This window comes from Capsicum annuum, chromosome 5 (genome assembly GCF_002878395.1).
Source record: "Capsicum annuum cultivar UCD-10X-F1 chromosome 5, UCD10Xv1.1, whole genome shotgun sequence".
NCBI lineage: Eukaryota > Viridiplantae > Streptophyta > Magnoliopsida > Solanales > Solanaceae > Capsicum > Capsicum annuum.
Genome location: NC_061115.1, coordinates 156,335,972 through 156,354,120, shown reverse-complemented (window position 1 = coordinate 156,354,120; position 18,149 = coordinate 156,335,972).

Below are 18,149 nucleotides of genomic sequence, written 5' to 3'. Positions count from 1 at the left end.
AGGGCCATTGTTGACTTAGAAATAGGAGAGATAAAGTTTAGAGTGAATGAGGATGAGATCTCTTTTAAAGTTTGTAAGATAAGGAAACAACCCGCGAAACTTCAAGTATATCGGTGGTTGATGTCGAGCTTAAGGAGGTGAGATAAAGAAAGTTTGAGGACCCACCTTGAGAAAGAAAAAAGGTATAAGTAGTGATATAATCATAACCAAGGCGCTATGAGGGAGGCAACCCATAAATGCCGCAAAAGTGGCTCGTATCCTTTATTTAGCATCTTATAGCGTAAATTTTAGTTTTTGAATTTTAATAAATCCTGTATTTGTGGCACTACAGAGTGCATTGGATGAGCTTAAAAAGAGGGAAGTGTAAAATTATTGCATTGAAAACTTAACAGGGAAAAATTTGTCAAATCATGAGGTGAGCTGAATAAGGGAAAATAGGGGAGCAAAAATGCCCTCAGTTACCAAGATCATGATAACCCGCATATCTGGGACCACGGCCACCGGTCCACGATCGCGGTCACTTCAGCTATATAACCAGTTGAAAATCCCCATTTCCCTCACACTCCCTTTTCAAATCTTACTCTCTAGTTTGACCTAATTCTGGCCAAGATTGTGAGCTCTCCAACAATATCCTTGGATTACTCTTGTATCACGTATTCGGTAGGTGCTATGAATCCATGCTTTGATTCTTGGAAATAGGCCATAGAATGCATAATGTAGAGAGGGACTGAATCTTAATTTTCATGCTTACGTGTTTTCATACTTTGTACTTGTGTGGTGTTTAGCTGCTAGATTATGGTGTTCACATAAGTGAGGAAGTTTTGAGTACCCAAAAATGTGTGTGAAATTGAGACAAATGAAGAGTGCACACCAAGTACTCGATGTATTACCCAAATAAGTGTTCAATAATGGTTTTTACCTTTTTAAGGGCATAATCGAGCACCTAGTAGTCTTGTTCATTGGTATTGATGTGAAAATCCTTGTAATAGAACATGCTTGTGGCCTAAAAGGAGTTGGAAATATTGAACATAGAAAGGTGGTGTTGAACTGGTCTTAGTTACCGTAATGGCGGCCATAGTGACTACGATCACGACAATGAAAATGTGGCTAAGGCCCGCGATTGCAGTAATTAAGGGTAGTTTCACGCCATGCCAAAAATCCTACACTTTATATTTTTATCCACACACCACCAAGTAGCCATCCAATGAGCTTTAGTAGACAATGTGGCATATTTTTTGCATAAAAATATCAATGGTTAATGTTGCGTATGCCTAGTGCTTTCAGGATGATCTCATGGACAAGTATGATCACATTCAATTCATAGCACTCGAGTGCCACAGTCACTACTATAATGATCTTCCAAGGATAAAACTTCTCCTGGAGAGAGGAATTTGCTTAGGCAATGTTCCAGATAAAACTTCCAGCATTTCATGACAAGCTTGAGCTCATAGGGTGGCAGTGTTTTGCCATAAATCTGTGCATAAAAAATAAGCAATGGGTTCATGAATTCTACGCCAATATTGGCAAAGTGTCTTTCTCGGATCGGTTTAACATGACTATTAAGATCTGAGGGAAAACAGTGAACTTTGGGGCAGAACAAATCAATAATATCTATGGGCTCCAACATGCAGACATGGGTGAGTTCAAAGAAAAAATATATGAGATGGAAAGTTGGTTGGTGGAAAGGTTGTGTCCCAAAAAGGAAGTCTCTTGGACAAAAACTAAGAGTAACATCTCCATGCATGACTTTATGTTTGAATCTCGAATTTGGTTGCACATCATATGTAGCCGAGTATCCCCTTGCACCCACATGATAGCAGTCCTACATTTGCATACTCGGATGGTTTCCTGCATTCTAGACGACATTCTTTTAGATGTTGGTCAGCTTGTGGTTAATGAAATGAACAACTTGAAGGACTAGGGTAGTATGCATCTCTTTTTTCACTCATTAATTACTGAGCTTTGTAGGAAAGATGGGGTTGAGGAGTATGCTGGAGATACATGGGTGCGCCCTGTCACCTCTATCTATCCTTTGAGAATTCTAGGAGAGGGTGCACTAGGCAAAGGCAAGAAAAGAAAGATCAACTTGGGGAAGTCGACATGCAAGGAGCCTGAGTTGTATAAGCCATCCAACACTGGGCCCTGGAGGATATTGGAGTTGATATTTTAGCCACCAGGGAGCTCATTTCTAGTTTGCCATAGGGACCAGGAGAGCCCTCAACTGCTCGTCATTCATACGTGGCATAGTCTAATTATGAGAAGTACAAAGAGGTCCAAAAGAAGTAGGGGGCTACCATTGTTAGGATTGAGAAAGCCTACTCATCCTTGGTGGAGTCACATCGAGATCTCCTTGTTTCACATGAAAACATGGCCATAAGGGAGAAGAAGAGGGGTATGTTCTTTAAGAAGATGTGGAAGGGGGTGAAGGGTATATAAAAGGTCCTAAAACCCCGAGATCGACTTTCTTCCTCCCCAGTGGAGAGTGATGATGAGGCCTCAGCCAAGTGGTCTAATCTTGGGAAGACTAATGATGATGCGGAGTCTGAGAGAGATAGCATCCCATGATGCGGTTTCAGGGAGCACCCTTATCTCTTTCTATCCTTGATTCTTTGTACAATGAGGACACTGCTACCTTTTTAGTTGGGGGTTGATGTCTCCGTATTCACTTAATTTTGGCCTATATTATTAATATTTTTGCATATTTTCTTGCTTTTTTGGATGATTCTTATTTTTATTTGGGTTGTAATATTCAGGCACTATGATGGTATATGAATTTCATGGATTGTTACTTGATTTTTATTTTCTTTACTTATGGCGATATCTAATGACCTTTTCCCTATGATAGATTAAGTGACGAAATTCCTATGGGGAAAGTATCGTGATTGGGTTTTAAGCCATGGATGCAGGGAAATTCTGAGTACCCGTGGCATTAAGGTTTCTAATGCAAAAAGGTTTGAGTACCTCTGGCATGTGTTGATTTTGGATCACCTTCATACCCATTGGCAAAGTTTGAGTAGCCATGTGGGTGGTTCGCGCGTATTAAATACATAATGTGAGACAGAAGCTTGGCTTGTTGCCATGATTATCAAATTATGCGTGGTGCAAATGCAAAACAAATATCGCCCCCCCCCCCCCGGTCTAACATTTTTCAAAATTCAAAGGCTTGGATGTAAGCAACTTTGTATCAAAATTTTTTCTCTTTTTGTGACTCCAGAAATTGACTTGTGAAAATTAGTTGATACTGCTTCTTTGTCTCGAGCGGGAGGAATAATTGAACCCCCTCGGTGAGTTCGTATGCCATATGTGGGTGCTTATTTGTCTACATCTCATATGTCTAAATTTCGATTGTATTTGGTTGGTAAAATGATTCCTGTCAATCTTTGTGAAATGGGAAACCACTTTAGCCTAAAAAACCTACCAATACATACGTATCACCCTTATCACCCACTTTGAGCCTTTGGACTTTTCTTTGGCAAACACATTGCAAGCCGTGACCCTTCAATTATTCCTCTCTTGAACCCTACCCTTCTTGAACTTAAGAATACAAATTAAGGCTAAAAGCCTAAGTTGGGTGTGGTGAAAGTGAAAGAGGTATCTTTGGGCCACAAAGTCATTATAAAGTGCCTAAGAGCTTAAGCAAATAAAGTAAAATTATTAGAATAAAGAAAGGATCCAACAAAGGAAAGAAATGCATGAAATTTGTGCAAAGAAGTGAAAAGAAAATAGGAAACCTAGAAAGACAAAGTAGGCATAATAGTGAAAGAAAAGAAGTGGCCCAATACCAAAAGTTGAAAAGAGTGTGATGTAGAAGTTCAAAGAGGGTATAGCCTTGTTGTCCTAAATTGATATCCTACCTTACCCTAAACCTGCATTACAAGCTCACAAAGTCCTTCATGTTTCCCAACCAAATATGGTCATTGTAGTGGCAATTGAAAATTGGGGCAAGCCTATTGTAATACCCCGTATTTTTCTAGATCAGTTTAGCTCTCACTATGCAAGAATTCCTATATATACTTTCAATAATACTCAGAATTTTCCAGCTTAAACCCATAATTGTGTAGGAAATTCAGTCAGCTTTCCAAAGATATAAATTTGTCCAAATTCGATATTCAGGTGAGAAGTTATGGAACTTTTAGTGATATAGTGTGTCAAATTAAGAATTACCGCATCGCGGTGAGGGTCAAAATGGCATTCGTCAGTTTCCAGTAAGAGACCATGATTCCAGCACATCGTGGTGAAGTCTCAGTTCCCAATTGGCTTTTTATAGTGTGTCAACACAATAATGGCGCGTCGTGCCAGAGTGTTATTTTGTAATTGTCACTTTCCAGTGAGGCTCCGTGATACCTCCGCATCATGCCAAGGTGCATTTTTGCACTCGTCCTTGGACTACACTAGCCGATAACATTCAATGGCTTACCGTGATGCCACAGCATCGCGGTGAAAGATAAAATTGAGATTTTTAGTGACAGAAATTTAATTCTTTGGAGGGGTATTTGGGTCTCTTTCTATAACCTAAATCAGTTCAAAACACGTTAATTAACCCCTAATAACCCAATTGATCATTTTACTCAATTTACCTCAAATCAAGATCAATATATCTTCTAATTAGGAAAACCATGGCCTTCAAAAATCAAGAACAATCTCAAGAGAATCTTCAAGAATTAATCCTTCCAGGTATGCTAGATGTTCATCCATGGGTCCTTACCACCCATGGGGCCCAAGAATTCTTTTTCAAAATACAAGATTGAGATTCCATAAATTACATGTTTGAGTTGGATTGTGTTTATGTGTGTATTGTTGCATGGTCTTTAATCCATGATTAATTACAAGTTTCATGAAATTAAGATAGCATGTGTGATGAATTATGTGATTTTTATGTTAAATCCTTGAAATTTCAAGTTGAATGTTATAGCCATGATATTTATATATATATGTTAAATCCTTGAAGTTTCAAGTTGAATGTTGGAGTAACTGGTAAAGTTGCTGCCATATGATCAGGACGTCATGGGTTCAAGCCTTTGAAACAGCCTCTGGCATAAATGCAAGGTAAGGCTGCGTATGATACACCCTTATGGTGGGGACCTTCCCTAGACACCCTACATAGTGGTAGCTTTAGTGCACCGGGCTGCCCTATTTTTATATATTTATTATTATGTGAAACAATCATGCTCCCCAAGTGTTTGTTAAAATGCCTATGTGAATTGAATAGTGCAATCATAACATGTTATCATGTGTTCCTATTCATGTACAGGTTCATGTCTCTCAAGTGTTTGATAAAATGTCTAAATGAATGCATTGTTAACAAGCAATTATTGTTATGTTTTTAAGATCATGCCATGACTTACTATCAATGCTATCGAGTACTGGGGGTATTTAATACCCAAAATCTAGCCGTTTACCTAGAATTACAGTAGCTACAAAATAGTCTCAGTAATGTCAGGAACAGTAGTACTCATTCATTTACAAATTTCAGTGAAACTCAGTCCAATTCAGTTTAGTCTAATAATCAGTGTCGTTCAGTTGGGAGTAGGATTCAGCACCGAGCGAACCCAAGGATGTGGGCTCACCTATTAGTAGAGGGTGTGATCCTTAGTAGCCATCCTTGTGTTCCAGCTCTATGTATCCAGCTTAGGTTGATATATCAACCTGCCAGTTGAGGGTAATACTGCTCTCATCAGGGAACCTATTAGTAGAGAGTGACCCTTAGTCCTTCAGGATGACATTTCAGTGGATCCACACAACCAGTGCCTATTCCCGTGGCATGGTAATGACACCGTTCTAACTGGGGTTATAGGTTGGACCCCAATCAGTTTAAAAAGGGGTATATCGATCAGATGATTACCTTTTACAGTTTCAATTTCAGTCTCAGCATAGAACTCATTTCAATTCTACAGAATCAGGACTATCAGAAATAGTCTCCCAGTTATCAATAATTCAATTATTAGTAATCTTAGATATCAGTTACTCAGTTATCAGAACTCAGTACTCAGTTTCAATATAAATATCAGACACAGTATATATATGTATTTGCACTATATTGCATAATCAATGATTACAGCAACTTCAGTTATCCATGTACTCTCATTCAGTTATAGTCATATCACTCAATCAGTTATTATTCATGCATATGAACCCATGAATATTAGACTTACCTTATCTAGCATACCAGTACATTCCACGTACTGATCGCATACTCTTTTCTTGTGCTATGATGTCTCATATTATAGGTTTGAACACTCAGGTTCCTAACCGTGCTTAGCCAGATTTAGTCAGTAGCAGCAAATTTAGTAGTAAGTCCTCATCTATCGAGGACATTCTTTTATTTTAGTAATATAGTAGATTCAGTATTTTATTAGTTAGAGTTAGTTGGGGGCTTGTCCCATCAACTTCACATTCAAACAGTTCAGTTAGAGGCTTTTCAGACTAGACTAGTTCAGATAGTATTTAATTTTCAGATGCTATATTTATCAGTATTTAGATTATGAACCTTATGGAAGATCAGCCCAACTTCTATATTATTTCAGTATTAATATTTAGTGCTCAAGCAAGTATCAGTCATGGGTTAGCTTATTGTCCTTCAGGGTTGTAAGCACCGTGTGGCATCCGGAGTGCAAATTTGGGGCGTTACACTTGCAATATGTGTTTATTCAGAGGGAGTTAAATCTCCATCAGATAAGGTGGTTAGAATTGTTGAAATATTATGATATGAGTGTGTTGTATTATCTGGTGAAGGCCAATATAGTGGCAGACACCAATTAGTTTGGGAAATTCATTGGTTAGCTAGATTGGGTGTGAGGTTGGTTGCCTCAGCTGATGGGAATGTTTTGGTTTAGAGTAGATCAAAATATTATCTAGTGTCTGAAGTGAAAGAGAAGCAGGATAAGGATCCTAGTTTGGTCAAACTAAAGGGGTCAGTTAAATACCAAAAAGTAGGGGTTTTCTCCCAAGGGGGAGATGGTGTGTTGAGATACCAGAGTACATTATGTGTGCCATATTTTGATGATTTGAGGAAACAAATCATGGCAGAAGTACATGGTGCACATTATTTCATTCATCTAGTGGCCACTAAGATGTGCTGCGACTTGCGGGAAGTCTATTGGTGGATTGGTATGAAGAGAGATATAGCAAAATTTGTAGCCAAGTGTGCAAATTATCAACAGGTTATGGTAGAACACCAAAGACCTGGTGACACTTTGAATGAGTTTGGCATACCAACTTGGAAGTGGGAAGAGGTGAATATGGACTTTGTTACTGGACTACCCCGTTCGCGTCGTCAACATAATTTGATTTGGGTGACTGTCGTCAAATTGACCAAGTCAGCTCATTTTTTGCCAGTTCACATGTCCTACACAGTGAAGAATATGCTAAACTGTACATCATAGAGTTAGCTAGATTTCATGGAGTTCCCTTGTCTATCATCTCAAATCTCAGTTTACCTCTCAGTTTTGGAAAGCCTTTCAGAAGGGTCTTTGTACCCAAGTTCATCTATGTTCAACTTTTCATCCGTAGATAGATGGTCAGGTAGAGAGGACCATTCAAACCTTAGAGGATATGTTGAGGGACTGTGTTCTTGACTTCAAAGGTAGTTGGGATGACCACTTACCGTTAATCGAGTTTGCTTACAATTATAGTTACCATTCTAGTGTTCAGATGGCACCGTTTAAAGCTCTTTATGAGTGTAGATTTAGATTCCCAGTTGGTTGGTTTGAAGTAGGTGCGAACACTTTGATTGGACCAGATATGGTGTTTGAAGCCATGGAGAAAGTTCAGTTGATTCGAGAGAGATTGAAAGCATCTCAGAGTCTTTAAAAATCTTATGTAGATGTAAGAAGGAGAGATCTTAAGTTTGAAGTAGATGATCTTATGTATTTGAAGATTTCACCCATGAAGGGGGTGAATAGATTTGGCAAAAAGGGAAGGATAAGTCCATAATATGTAGGCTCCTATAGGATTTTGAGTCATGTTGAGAAGGTAGCATATGAGCTTGAGCTACCCATACAATTGTCATCAGTTCATCCAGTGTACCATATGTCCTTATTGAAGAAGTGCATGGATGATTCAACTATTATAGTCCCTTTAGAAAGCATAAATATTAAAAATAGCCTCTCATATGAAGAAGTTCCAATAGAGATTCTTGATCATTAGATCCGTAGACTAAGAAACAAAAAAATTCCCTTGGTCAAAGTTCTGTGGCAAAATCAGTCCGTTGAGGGTGCTACTTGGGAAGCAAAAGCAGAAACGCATACAAAGTATCCTTATCTTTTACCCACAAACTCAGATTCATCCATATAGTTATTTCATATAAATTCATGAACTCATAGATTAGTTCAATCGCTTAGTATGTTTTAGATTCAGTCATGTGTTTATTTTAGTTGTGTTTAGATTAGTTCAATCGTTTAGTATGTTTTAGATTCAGTAGATAATGTAATACCCCGAACTTTTCCTAGCTTAGTTTAGCTCCTAGAATGTCAAGGGTTAGATTCAAAAATGAATATCTCTTGATACATATAGAATTTTCAAGATCTAGACCCACTAATGTGTAGATAATAGGCTCAGCTTTCCAATGATACCAATTTTGCCTTAATCCAATACTCGGTTGAGAAGTTATGACGATTTTAGTGAAAATAGTAGGGTATTTAGATGGGCACTGCATCACGGTGAAGGACCGAATTGCAATTGTCCGATTCCAGGAAGCACCGTAATCGACCCACATAACGGTGAGGTCTCAGTTCTTATTTTTTAATTTCTAGTAGCTCACTGAGATGGTATTGCATTGCGGTGATGGCTTAAAAGTCATTTGTCAATTTCCAGTGGCTTTCCGCGATAGTTTTGCGTCGCGGTGAAGTTTCAGTTTGCAATAGTCCCTTTTCCAGTAAGCCACCACAATAGTGCCGCATCGCGGTGGGGTCCAAAAGCGGGATTTCCAGTTTCCAAAGTTGATTTTAAAAGAGCAGTTTAGTCTTTTCCCAAGCTCCCAATTCGTGAAAAATAGAGGATTAAACCTATTCTAAGTATTATATACTCACTTTTCATCAAATTATTCTCCAAGAAAATCATAAAACTAGAAACTTAATCCCCAAGAAATCCAAAATTCCACCATTCTTTCTCCAAGAAAACTCAAAATTCAAGGTTACCAATTCAAGATAATCAAGAATCCATCTTCAAGAGCACAAATAGGAATCCAAAATCAAGTGTTCTCATCAATTGCATCAATTAAGGTATGTGGGGTTTTTCAACAAGGATAATCCTTTCATCCTTGTGCCCAAAATTAGTTTTTGAAGCTAATTTTATATGAATTTACATGAGTTTTGAATAAGGGTTCATACCCAATATTGCTAATTGAATGATTATGAGATTTGAAATGATTTAAATGATGAATTTCATGTTTATTTTTGTATTTTCATGCGTATTACAGAAATTTTCAGATTTTGAGATGAATTATCAATACTTACATTATCAAGCATGAATCTTATGATGTTTTGACATGAATTTGATGCATGAGTTGTTAAGCCCTAGTTGTATGTTGATATTTCAAGAATGACTATACTTTAAGCATCCTATGATTAATTATTTTCAGATTTTGATAAAGACTTGATCTTTTGATGTTTGTTTAGACTTGGAATCTACCTTACAGTTTTAGTTACAGATTTAGCTAATAGATATACAATTGGTTTTCATTATAAACCATTATATTAGTTTTGAAGTGGATTTCCAACAGAATAAGCATACAGATTAAAAGGAGTAGTATTTAGCACCGAGTTGGGTATGTTCATATGCCCCAAAACTACGAGCCAATGTAGGTTTAGATTATGAGATTATTCTTATTTCTATATGGATGATTATTATAGATATGATCAGTTAGATTAGGTTATATTCCTTGGCAAGAGTATGACACATCTCCCCAACGTGAGGTTTTCCTATAAGGGAACAAGACGTTAGACTCTATGATAGCTCACATGGTGTATGTTGGATAGAAAAACCTCCCTAACAGTAAGGACTTGCAGAATAGTTTTTAAAAGTATTTTCCTACAGATTACAGAAAAGAGTAAAGAATCACAAAAAAGCTTTTATAAAACTAAGTGTAAAGGCTCACAAATTTATTCAGATATTACTTTACACGTGACTTTAACTATGAAGTTTTAGATTTCAGATTATAGATATAAAAGTGAGTCCTTTCTACACTTAGACAACATGATTTAAAGACAGAATACAAGTATAGATTTTAGAAACTAAATGTTATGACTTACTAGATCTATGCAACATGTTTTGCTATTCATGATTATGATTTTCAGTTTTTCGATTTTTCAGCTTATGTGAGTCATCTACATTTAGCATGCATTCTTTTGCAAATTTATAATAGAATTGAGATATTGATTTACTTATGTATTCACCCCCATATACTCAGTATAATCCAGAAGTACTGATCCATATATACGTCTATGTGCTACATTGTCTCATAATGTAGGTTCAGGTGCTCAGTTTCAGCAGTGTGATTGATTTCGAGCATCTCCACCTACATGCCGACAGTTGGTGAGTCCTCATAGTTCGGGAACTTAGTCTTTCAATTTTTCAGCTTATTAGTATAGATGGTTCAGTATTTTCAGACAGTTCGAGTCAACTGGGGGTTTGTCCCAGCGACTCTCTAGAATTAGTAGTAGAGGCTTGTAATACTACTAGACTATGATTCAGATTTTCAGTATCGATTGATCAGACTCTTGAGTTTAGTATTTTCAGATATTATATTCTAATATTTTTTAGCTTAGCTCATACAGAATTCTTCATTTTAGCTTGATTATATATATATATACTCTTCTATTATGAGTTTCAGATTTAGTAGATGGCTTACAGGGTTAGATTAAGGCTACTCGTAGTCTTGAGCACTGTGTGACATCTTGGGATCCGTTTTCAGGGCGTTACAGTAAGACTTGTAAAAACTTTAGCGAGATATATAATATGAATATTGTATCATAGTTATAATTTGTCTAACATAACTTGTGAAAGCGTACTTTGTCATTATTTTTTAAGTGTATAACATTAAAACTATTTTACAATTTAAAACCCGAATAAATTTTATTAATGAAAAAGAATAGAGACTAACAAACTTAAGTTCATAAGTCAGCTAGTGGGATAGCAAAATAACAATATTTTTATGATTGTAGAATATTACAGACTGATCTAAAGATGGTCATATCTTTATCCATTTTTTTTCTTTTTCTTTTTTTTTCACCTTCATTTTTTTCTTTTTGTTTTTTTTTTTCATTTTTTTTTTTTCTCTTTCTCATTTTTTTATTTTTCATTTTTTTTTCTTTTCCTATTTTCTTTTTTCCTTCTTTTCTTTTCCTAATTTTGTGTTTTTTGGTTTCTTTCTTTTCGTTTTTTAAATTCTTATATCTTTAGCTTATGGATGTATTTTTTCCTTGTTTTCCTTTTTCATTTTATTTTTCCTTTTATTTTTTTCTTTTTATTTTCTTATTTTTTTCTTTCTTTTCACTTTTTTCTTACTCTTTTATCTCTAGCTTCCATTTCTCTTTTTTCTTTCTTTCTTTTTTATTTTTTTGCGTTATTTTATTTTTATGAAATATTTATATTTATTTTCATTGATATAAATTATATTTTATTGATACAAATTGAATAATATAAATACAAATGATAAATTATATTAATACAAATATTACACTTGTATCAGTTGGAACATGTTTATACAAATTGAACTATACGCGTACAAGTGATACATGTTTATATACAAATAGTAGTGATAAATTGACATAAAATACTAATGATACATCTGTATTAAATGATGCATTGCATATATATATTTATATATTTTAGACTCAAGAAAATATAATTTGTACATACACCTGTTTATGTATAAATATAAATAATAAATCGTATATATTCATGGTTAATCTATTAAAATATAAATAAAAAATTTGTTAAATATATATTATGATGCAAATAAATATAAAGTATAATAAAACATATAAATATAAAATAAAACAACAAAACAAAGAGTGGGAAATAATACCAAAAATATGAAAAAAAATATAGAAAAAAGAATAGAAGAAGAAAAAAAAGATAAAAAATAAAAAACATAAAAATAAAAAAAATACAAAAAAGTGCAAAGAAAAAGGAAAAAAAAATGAAAACAACGAAGGAAAAAAATAAAAAAAATAGAAGAGAGAGAAAAATAGAAATAATATTTTTATCATTTAAACCTATTTTGAGCTTTGAAACTCATTTAAAAAAGCTTTCTGCTTTTAGAAATAGAATCTTCAATTAATTGGGTGAACGTGATTTAGATCCCATTTGGATAGGATTAAAATCTAGTCAAACAACCTTTTAATCTCATTTTTAGCCTTTTCGGGTATTTGCTAAAATAAAAAGTTATTAAAAAAAGGCTAAAAACTGATTAAAAAAAATAAAAAGTGAGAAGCGGGGTACCCCCCGCTTTTTACTTTTTACATTAAAATTCTTTTGGGTTTGACCAAACATTTACCTTTTATCCTTATATATTTGTCCAATACCAACAATACCCTAAACTTGTAGCCCTTAAATATATATATATATATATATATTTTTTTTTTTTTCTTTTTTCTTTTTATCTTTGCTGCTTCTTTTTGTCTCTTGAGAAAATTGATGAAAAAGTATCATTTAAGTATTGAATGAATGATTGGTGACATTGATCAACTTAAAGGGTCAAACATAATTAGAAAACTTGATTAAGTTAATTGTGGACTTGATTAATATTTTCAGAACTTTCTAATCTTTTCAAAAATACAAATCAACCCACACCTCTCTCCTCTCCAAATCATCAACCGTCTCTTTTCTCTCTCTCTCAACAGTTTCTCCCAACCAATAATTTTGTATATTTCTTCTTTAATCTCTGATGACTTCAATCTCCAGCTATAAATAGCTGGGCTTCGAGTTTCTTTTTGACTTTAAACCGTTAATCGATGTGACAGCCTTGCTCTCCGACCACAACAGCTTCGAGTTCTTCATCATCCTTTTTCATCTTTCATAAGTAAAAAATTATGGCCTTTATAGTTTTTAAGAAAAAGAGGAACTTGAGCCAACTTCTCTTTTAGTATTGGTTAACAATTTCAATATTTGCTACTTTAATTTGAAATATGGTTTGAATAAAAGACTAATTTCTGGTATTTCTTCTCTTTTCTTTTTGGAGTGAAATACAATTTTTTGTTGTTTGATGTATTTTTGAAAGTTTGATTTTCGTTGTTTGTGTTTGTACAAACAAAACAACGATGTTGGTATTTTTGGTGTTCCACCCATTTTTAGGTTGATTTATTCTTATTCTTGTTCTTGGTAAAATTGATGATATTGCAATTTTTCTATTGAACAAAATCACGCTACTATTTTTTTTGCAGCATATTAACCATCTTATGCAACAGATTAAACTTCTGATGCAATAGATTAACCTTCTAACGCAATAGGTTAACCATCTAACGCAACAGATTAAGCATTTGATGCAACAGATTAACCATCTGATGCAACAGTTTTATAATTTGATACAACAAATTAAATATTCATTGCAACAGATTTACCATCGGATGCAATAGAGGAACCAACCAATTTACAATCTGATACAACAGATTAACCTTCCAATGCAATAAATCAACCATCTGATGCAACGCAGGGACCATAGAATTAAAAATCTAATACAACAGATCAATCATTTGATGCAACAGATGAACCTTCCGATGGTTAAAATCCTATCAACTATTCCTACAAGACATGTCCAAGGCTTGATTTTTCCAATTGATTATTCATCTGTTATGATAGAAGACCCTTATTTTGGAAGAAATCTAAACAATATTGACCGTTGATAATAATTTCAATAGATCTCTCATATGCAGCAACAGATGCATGGTCTGTTGCACAGATCAGTTATCTATTTCAACAGATAGTGATCTATTTTAATTGTTGCAATAGATTACTGATCTATTTTAATAGGTTAGTTATACATTCCAACAGATTATCTACCTGGTGCAATAGATATGTGATCTACAGGAACTGTTATTTTACTGTTGTACATGTTAGATATACCATTATCCCTTTTTAATAATGCATTATTCAATTATAATCTATTTTATGTTTCTATTTTTTTTAGATTATATGGATCCCAAAAGTCCAAGTAAAGGAACAAGTGAAGCAGCTAGGCTACATCCACTAGTCTATAAGCTTACTTTAAGAGCGTTATCTTAATCAGGAGCAGAATATGATGAACATAGGGGTGAGGAATGTTTCAAAAGAGTTGATCCACATGCTAATAGCCCTTCCACCGAAGAGTTGGTCAAAACCTACAGTATTGATTATTATCTTGTAAGAATACAATACAATGGTGCCACAGATTTAACAGGTAATTTTTGGTTAAGTCAGCCATGGGAAAATCTTTTGACGCCTTCAGAAAAATCATGCCACAAAAATTGGATGCTTATTCCAGGGACAGCTGCTTTGAGCAATAACTTGATTTTCCAGAGGATAACAATGCTCATTTTGAAATGATAATGGTATATGGACTTTTCAAGTGTAGGTTTATGTATGAAAAAAAAAGATAATATGGATGAGGCATGGATAAATTACTGTGGCATTCCTGCTTGTTTTGGTTGGAAGGAGTTTGACAGAGTTACTAGACTAAAATGTTATCCTTCTTTTTCTTCTAAATATACCTATTCTAACCTAAAAAGGACCCTGCACACCCAAAATAGGTAAAGGCAAGTCGAGTGATCGTGATGACTTGGTGTCCATTGTTGGTCCAAGCTTCAAAAATAAAAATTTGATAGAAGCATCGAAAGGTAAAAGAATTTCAAAGAAGCATAAGAAATCATTGTGCTTGGTTTGGTTTGTACATAATATTCTTTAGGCGAGAGACGTCAATATAAGCGTTGGTTTAATAAAGCTCTCCGAGGAACTTGAGGCATTTAACAGCTATGTTTGGGGTTATTAAAGCTTTAAATGACTGTCAAATATTTATTACTCGGTTAACGCCAAACATAGTCAACTTATATGGCTTTCCATGGTCTTTCATGGGAAATATTTCTTTTATTATGATATGAATCATTTTTTTATTCAATAATGGTTTGATTTATTGGCATTATTTTATAGGCTTAGGCGTTTGAAGCCATTCCTTATTTGAGACAACCACTGAACTAACAGGAAGAAGTTTCCTGTCTAAGAATCTTGAGATGGTTGTCGGCCAAAACTGATAAAAATATAAAATTTGTTAATCTTTTCAACCCCCCGAAGGATGCAATAAGTATAATTATAATTAAGTTTTTATTTTAATTAATAATTTTTTTGAATGATCTTATCATCATTCTAATATATGTAATGATTTATGTTAGATTGTACATCCGTCGCTTGGTCTGACCAATCGAGAGTTGAAGATGATATTTTTCTTAATTTATGGTCTGTGCAAACTTTATCGAACCCTAAGGTCATTGAAAAATAAAAATAGAACTATTTAGAGCAACAACCATCAGGAGAAAAATAATTTTGGAGGGTGGGCTTGTTGTTATTGATGTGATGGTAGTTGTAGTGGAGCTGTTGGTGGTAGTAGTGGTGCTTATGTTGGGGCTAATGATGCTCCTCTTACAGTTTCTAAAACAAACCACTATGAGTATGATCATACTGGTTATTCAGATTTTGCCTCTCTGAGCGAATGTTCTGCATGTAAATATCAAGACCACAAGGCGAAACATGATGTAGTGATTAATTCTGTTAATATATTATTGCAATATTTGACTAACCTATTACATCAAATACAGTATCTATTGCAACATATGTCTCATCTATTTTAGCAAATCAAACAAATATACGTACCATTTTTATTTGTACTAACAAATGACCTATTTGCTGCAATAAATGGGTCATTTGTTAGTAAAAATTAAATCAAAATTTTCTATCATTTCAGTTTTTCCAAACAGATGAGTCATATGTTGCAACATATGGTTCATCCATTGAAATTTATCATACAGGTCTTCCTCATGCTATAATTTGTCCTAACAATTGATCAAACTATTGCAACAAAAATATAATCTGTTTGGGATAATTTAAAACAGAAGGAAGACCTGTTTGATTCGCTAAAACAAATTAGTTATCCTCTTCCCATTTTTTTGTATCTTTGTGATTAACGTTGACCAATTCTAGATTTCTAGGTGGATATCACCGTAGAAGCTATTTCTGAACAACATTGACAATATATTACTCTTTTTATGGAAATATGGAGAAGCAAAAGTGCAGAAATTGTACGCAAGCGACATTAAAGATCCACAAAGATCAAAGCCGAATTCCATAGCACCAAATGAAGAACAACTTGTCCACATTCAGTAGATATTTTTATCTTAAGTCTGTCAAAGTAATAAACTAACCCCTCCTTAGGAATTATTGGCACGAAAACTTAAATTGTTGATTTATTTGTTGAGATAGTACCCATAACAATTTTTTTATATTTCATTTATTTGTTGATTTAGTTCTTTTAATTTCTAAAGGCTTCAATTTATTTTATTTTGTCTATGAATTTTATTTTATCCTTACATTTGAACTTATTAATTGTAATGAAATACTAGATTCAAATATTGTAACAAATAAGGTATCTGTTGCATTATACGACATATCTGTTGGAAAATATCAAACAGATTTAGACATATGTTGCAACATGTAGATAATCTATTAGAAATTATCAAACAGGTCTTCCCACTGTTACAATAGATAGACTTAGATAGAAACATTGACATAATGTAACAGATGATCGACCTATTACAACAGATAAACTATCTGTCAGAACAGGTAGAATATCTGTTACAATAGATGGAGAAGCTATTGCATTATAAAAATTAACCTTTAATTAGAGGTAAAAATTGCCACTATATGTAAAGTGAAGTAACTTGAAATAAAAAAGGTGGAACCCATCGACAGGTATGTAAAATCACAGCGATCTTTCACTTTGGCACCTCAAGTAGACAATGTTCATTTTAAACAACTAAAATAGGCATCAAATGTGTCAGTTTGACACTTTTTGCCCAGTTGGTAGCTCGCGTATAATTCATATAGCCAAGGCTTATTGAACCCCCATTTTTGCTGACTTGGTGTCTGATTGGCCCTTAACGGTTAATTTTTCCCCATTATCTTCTATATTCATCTTCTTCCTAAATTTAACACTAAATTCTCAAATTTTCTTCTTTTCCATATTTTTTTCTATATCCAAAATTTTCAAATTATTTGTATTTGTTTTTTTTTTTTGCATATTTTTCTCATTTTTTTCACCTGAGTTTGACAATGTTAAACTCAACTTTCACTATTTTTATGATAAGGATTTTTGATATTGTAAGTGTGGTCATGAAGCTCGATTGAAGACTTCTTGGACTCAACAAAATTTCAATCATAGATTTTTTACTTGTAAGATTTCAAAGGTAATTTTTTTATTTAATTAGTTTATTAATTATTGAGATGTAATTGTTTTGTAATTGTGCTCTTGTTTTTATAGAGATTGAGTGGATGTGATTACTTTGATTGGTATGAAGAATGACACCCTTGACAAGAAAATCATGTAATCTAGGGTTTGTTAAAGAAAGTCAAGGCTTTTGAAGAGAAACAAAATCGAGAAAGAAGATACTACATTATTGGTGTTATTGATACTGGTTTAGTGTTGTGGGGCACATGGATATTCAAGACTAATTGCTGAAATTTTCATGGGGGTGTATTTGTATTTGCAACTAGTTTGGTGTTGTTGAGCACATGGATATTAAAGCATAATTTTTAGAAAATAGCAAAAATATTTAGACATGTTTCAACATGTAGGTCATCTGTTGGAAATTATTAAACAGGTCTTCCCACCGTTGCAACAGATAAGACTTAGATAGAAACATTGGCATTATGAAACAAATGACCAACCTATTGCAACAGATTATCTATCTGTTGGAACAGATAGAATATATTTTACAATAGATAGACAGTCTATTGCATTATAAAAATTTCAACTCTCATCAGACCAAAAAAATTGCCACTACATATAAAGTATGTGAAGTGAAGCGACTTGAAATATAAAATTATTATTTCACAGACTCTTCTTTATACATAGGCTCCAAGATTCCAATTTGTACCCCATAAGCCTAGACCGCTTGCATGTTTTCCAC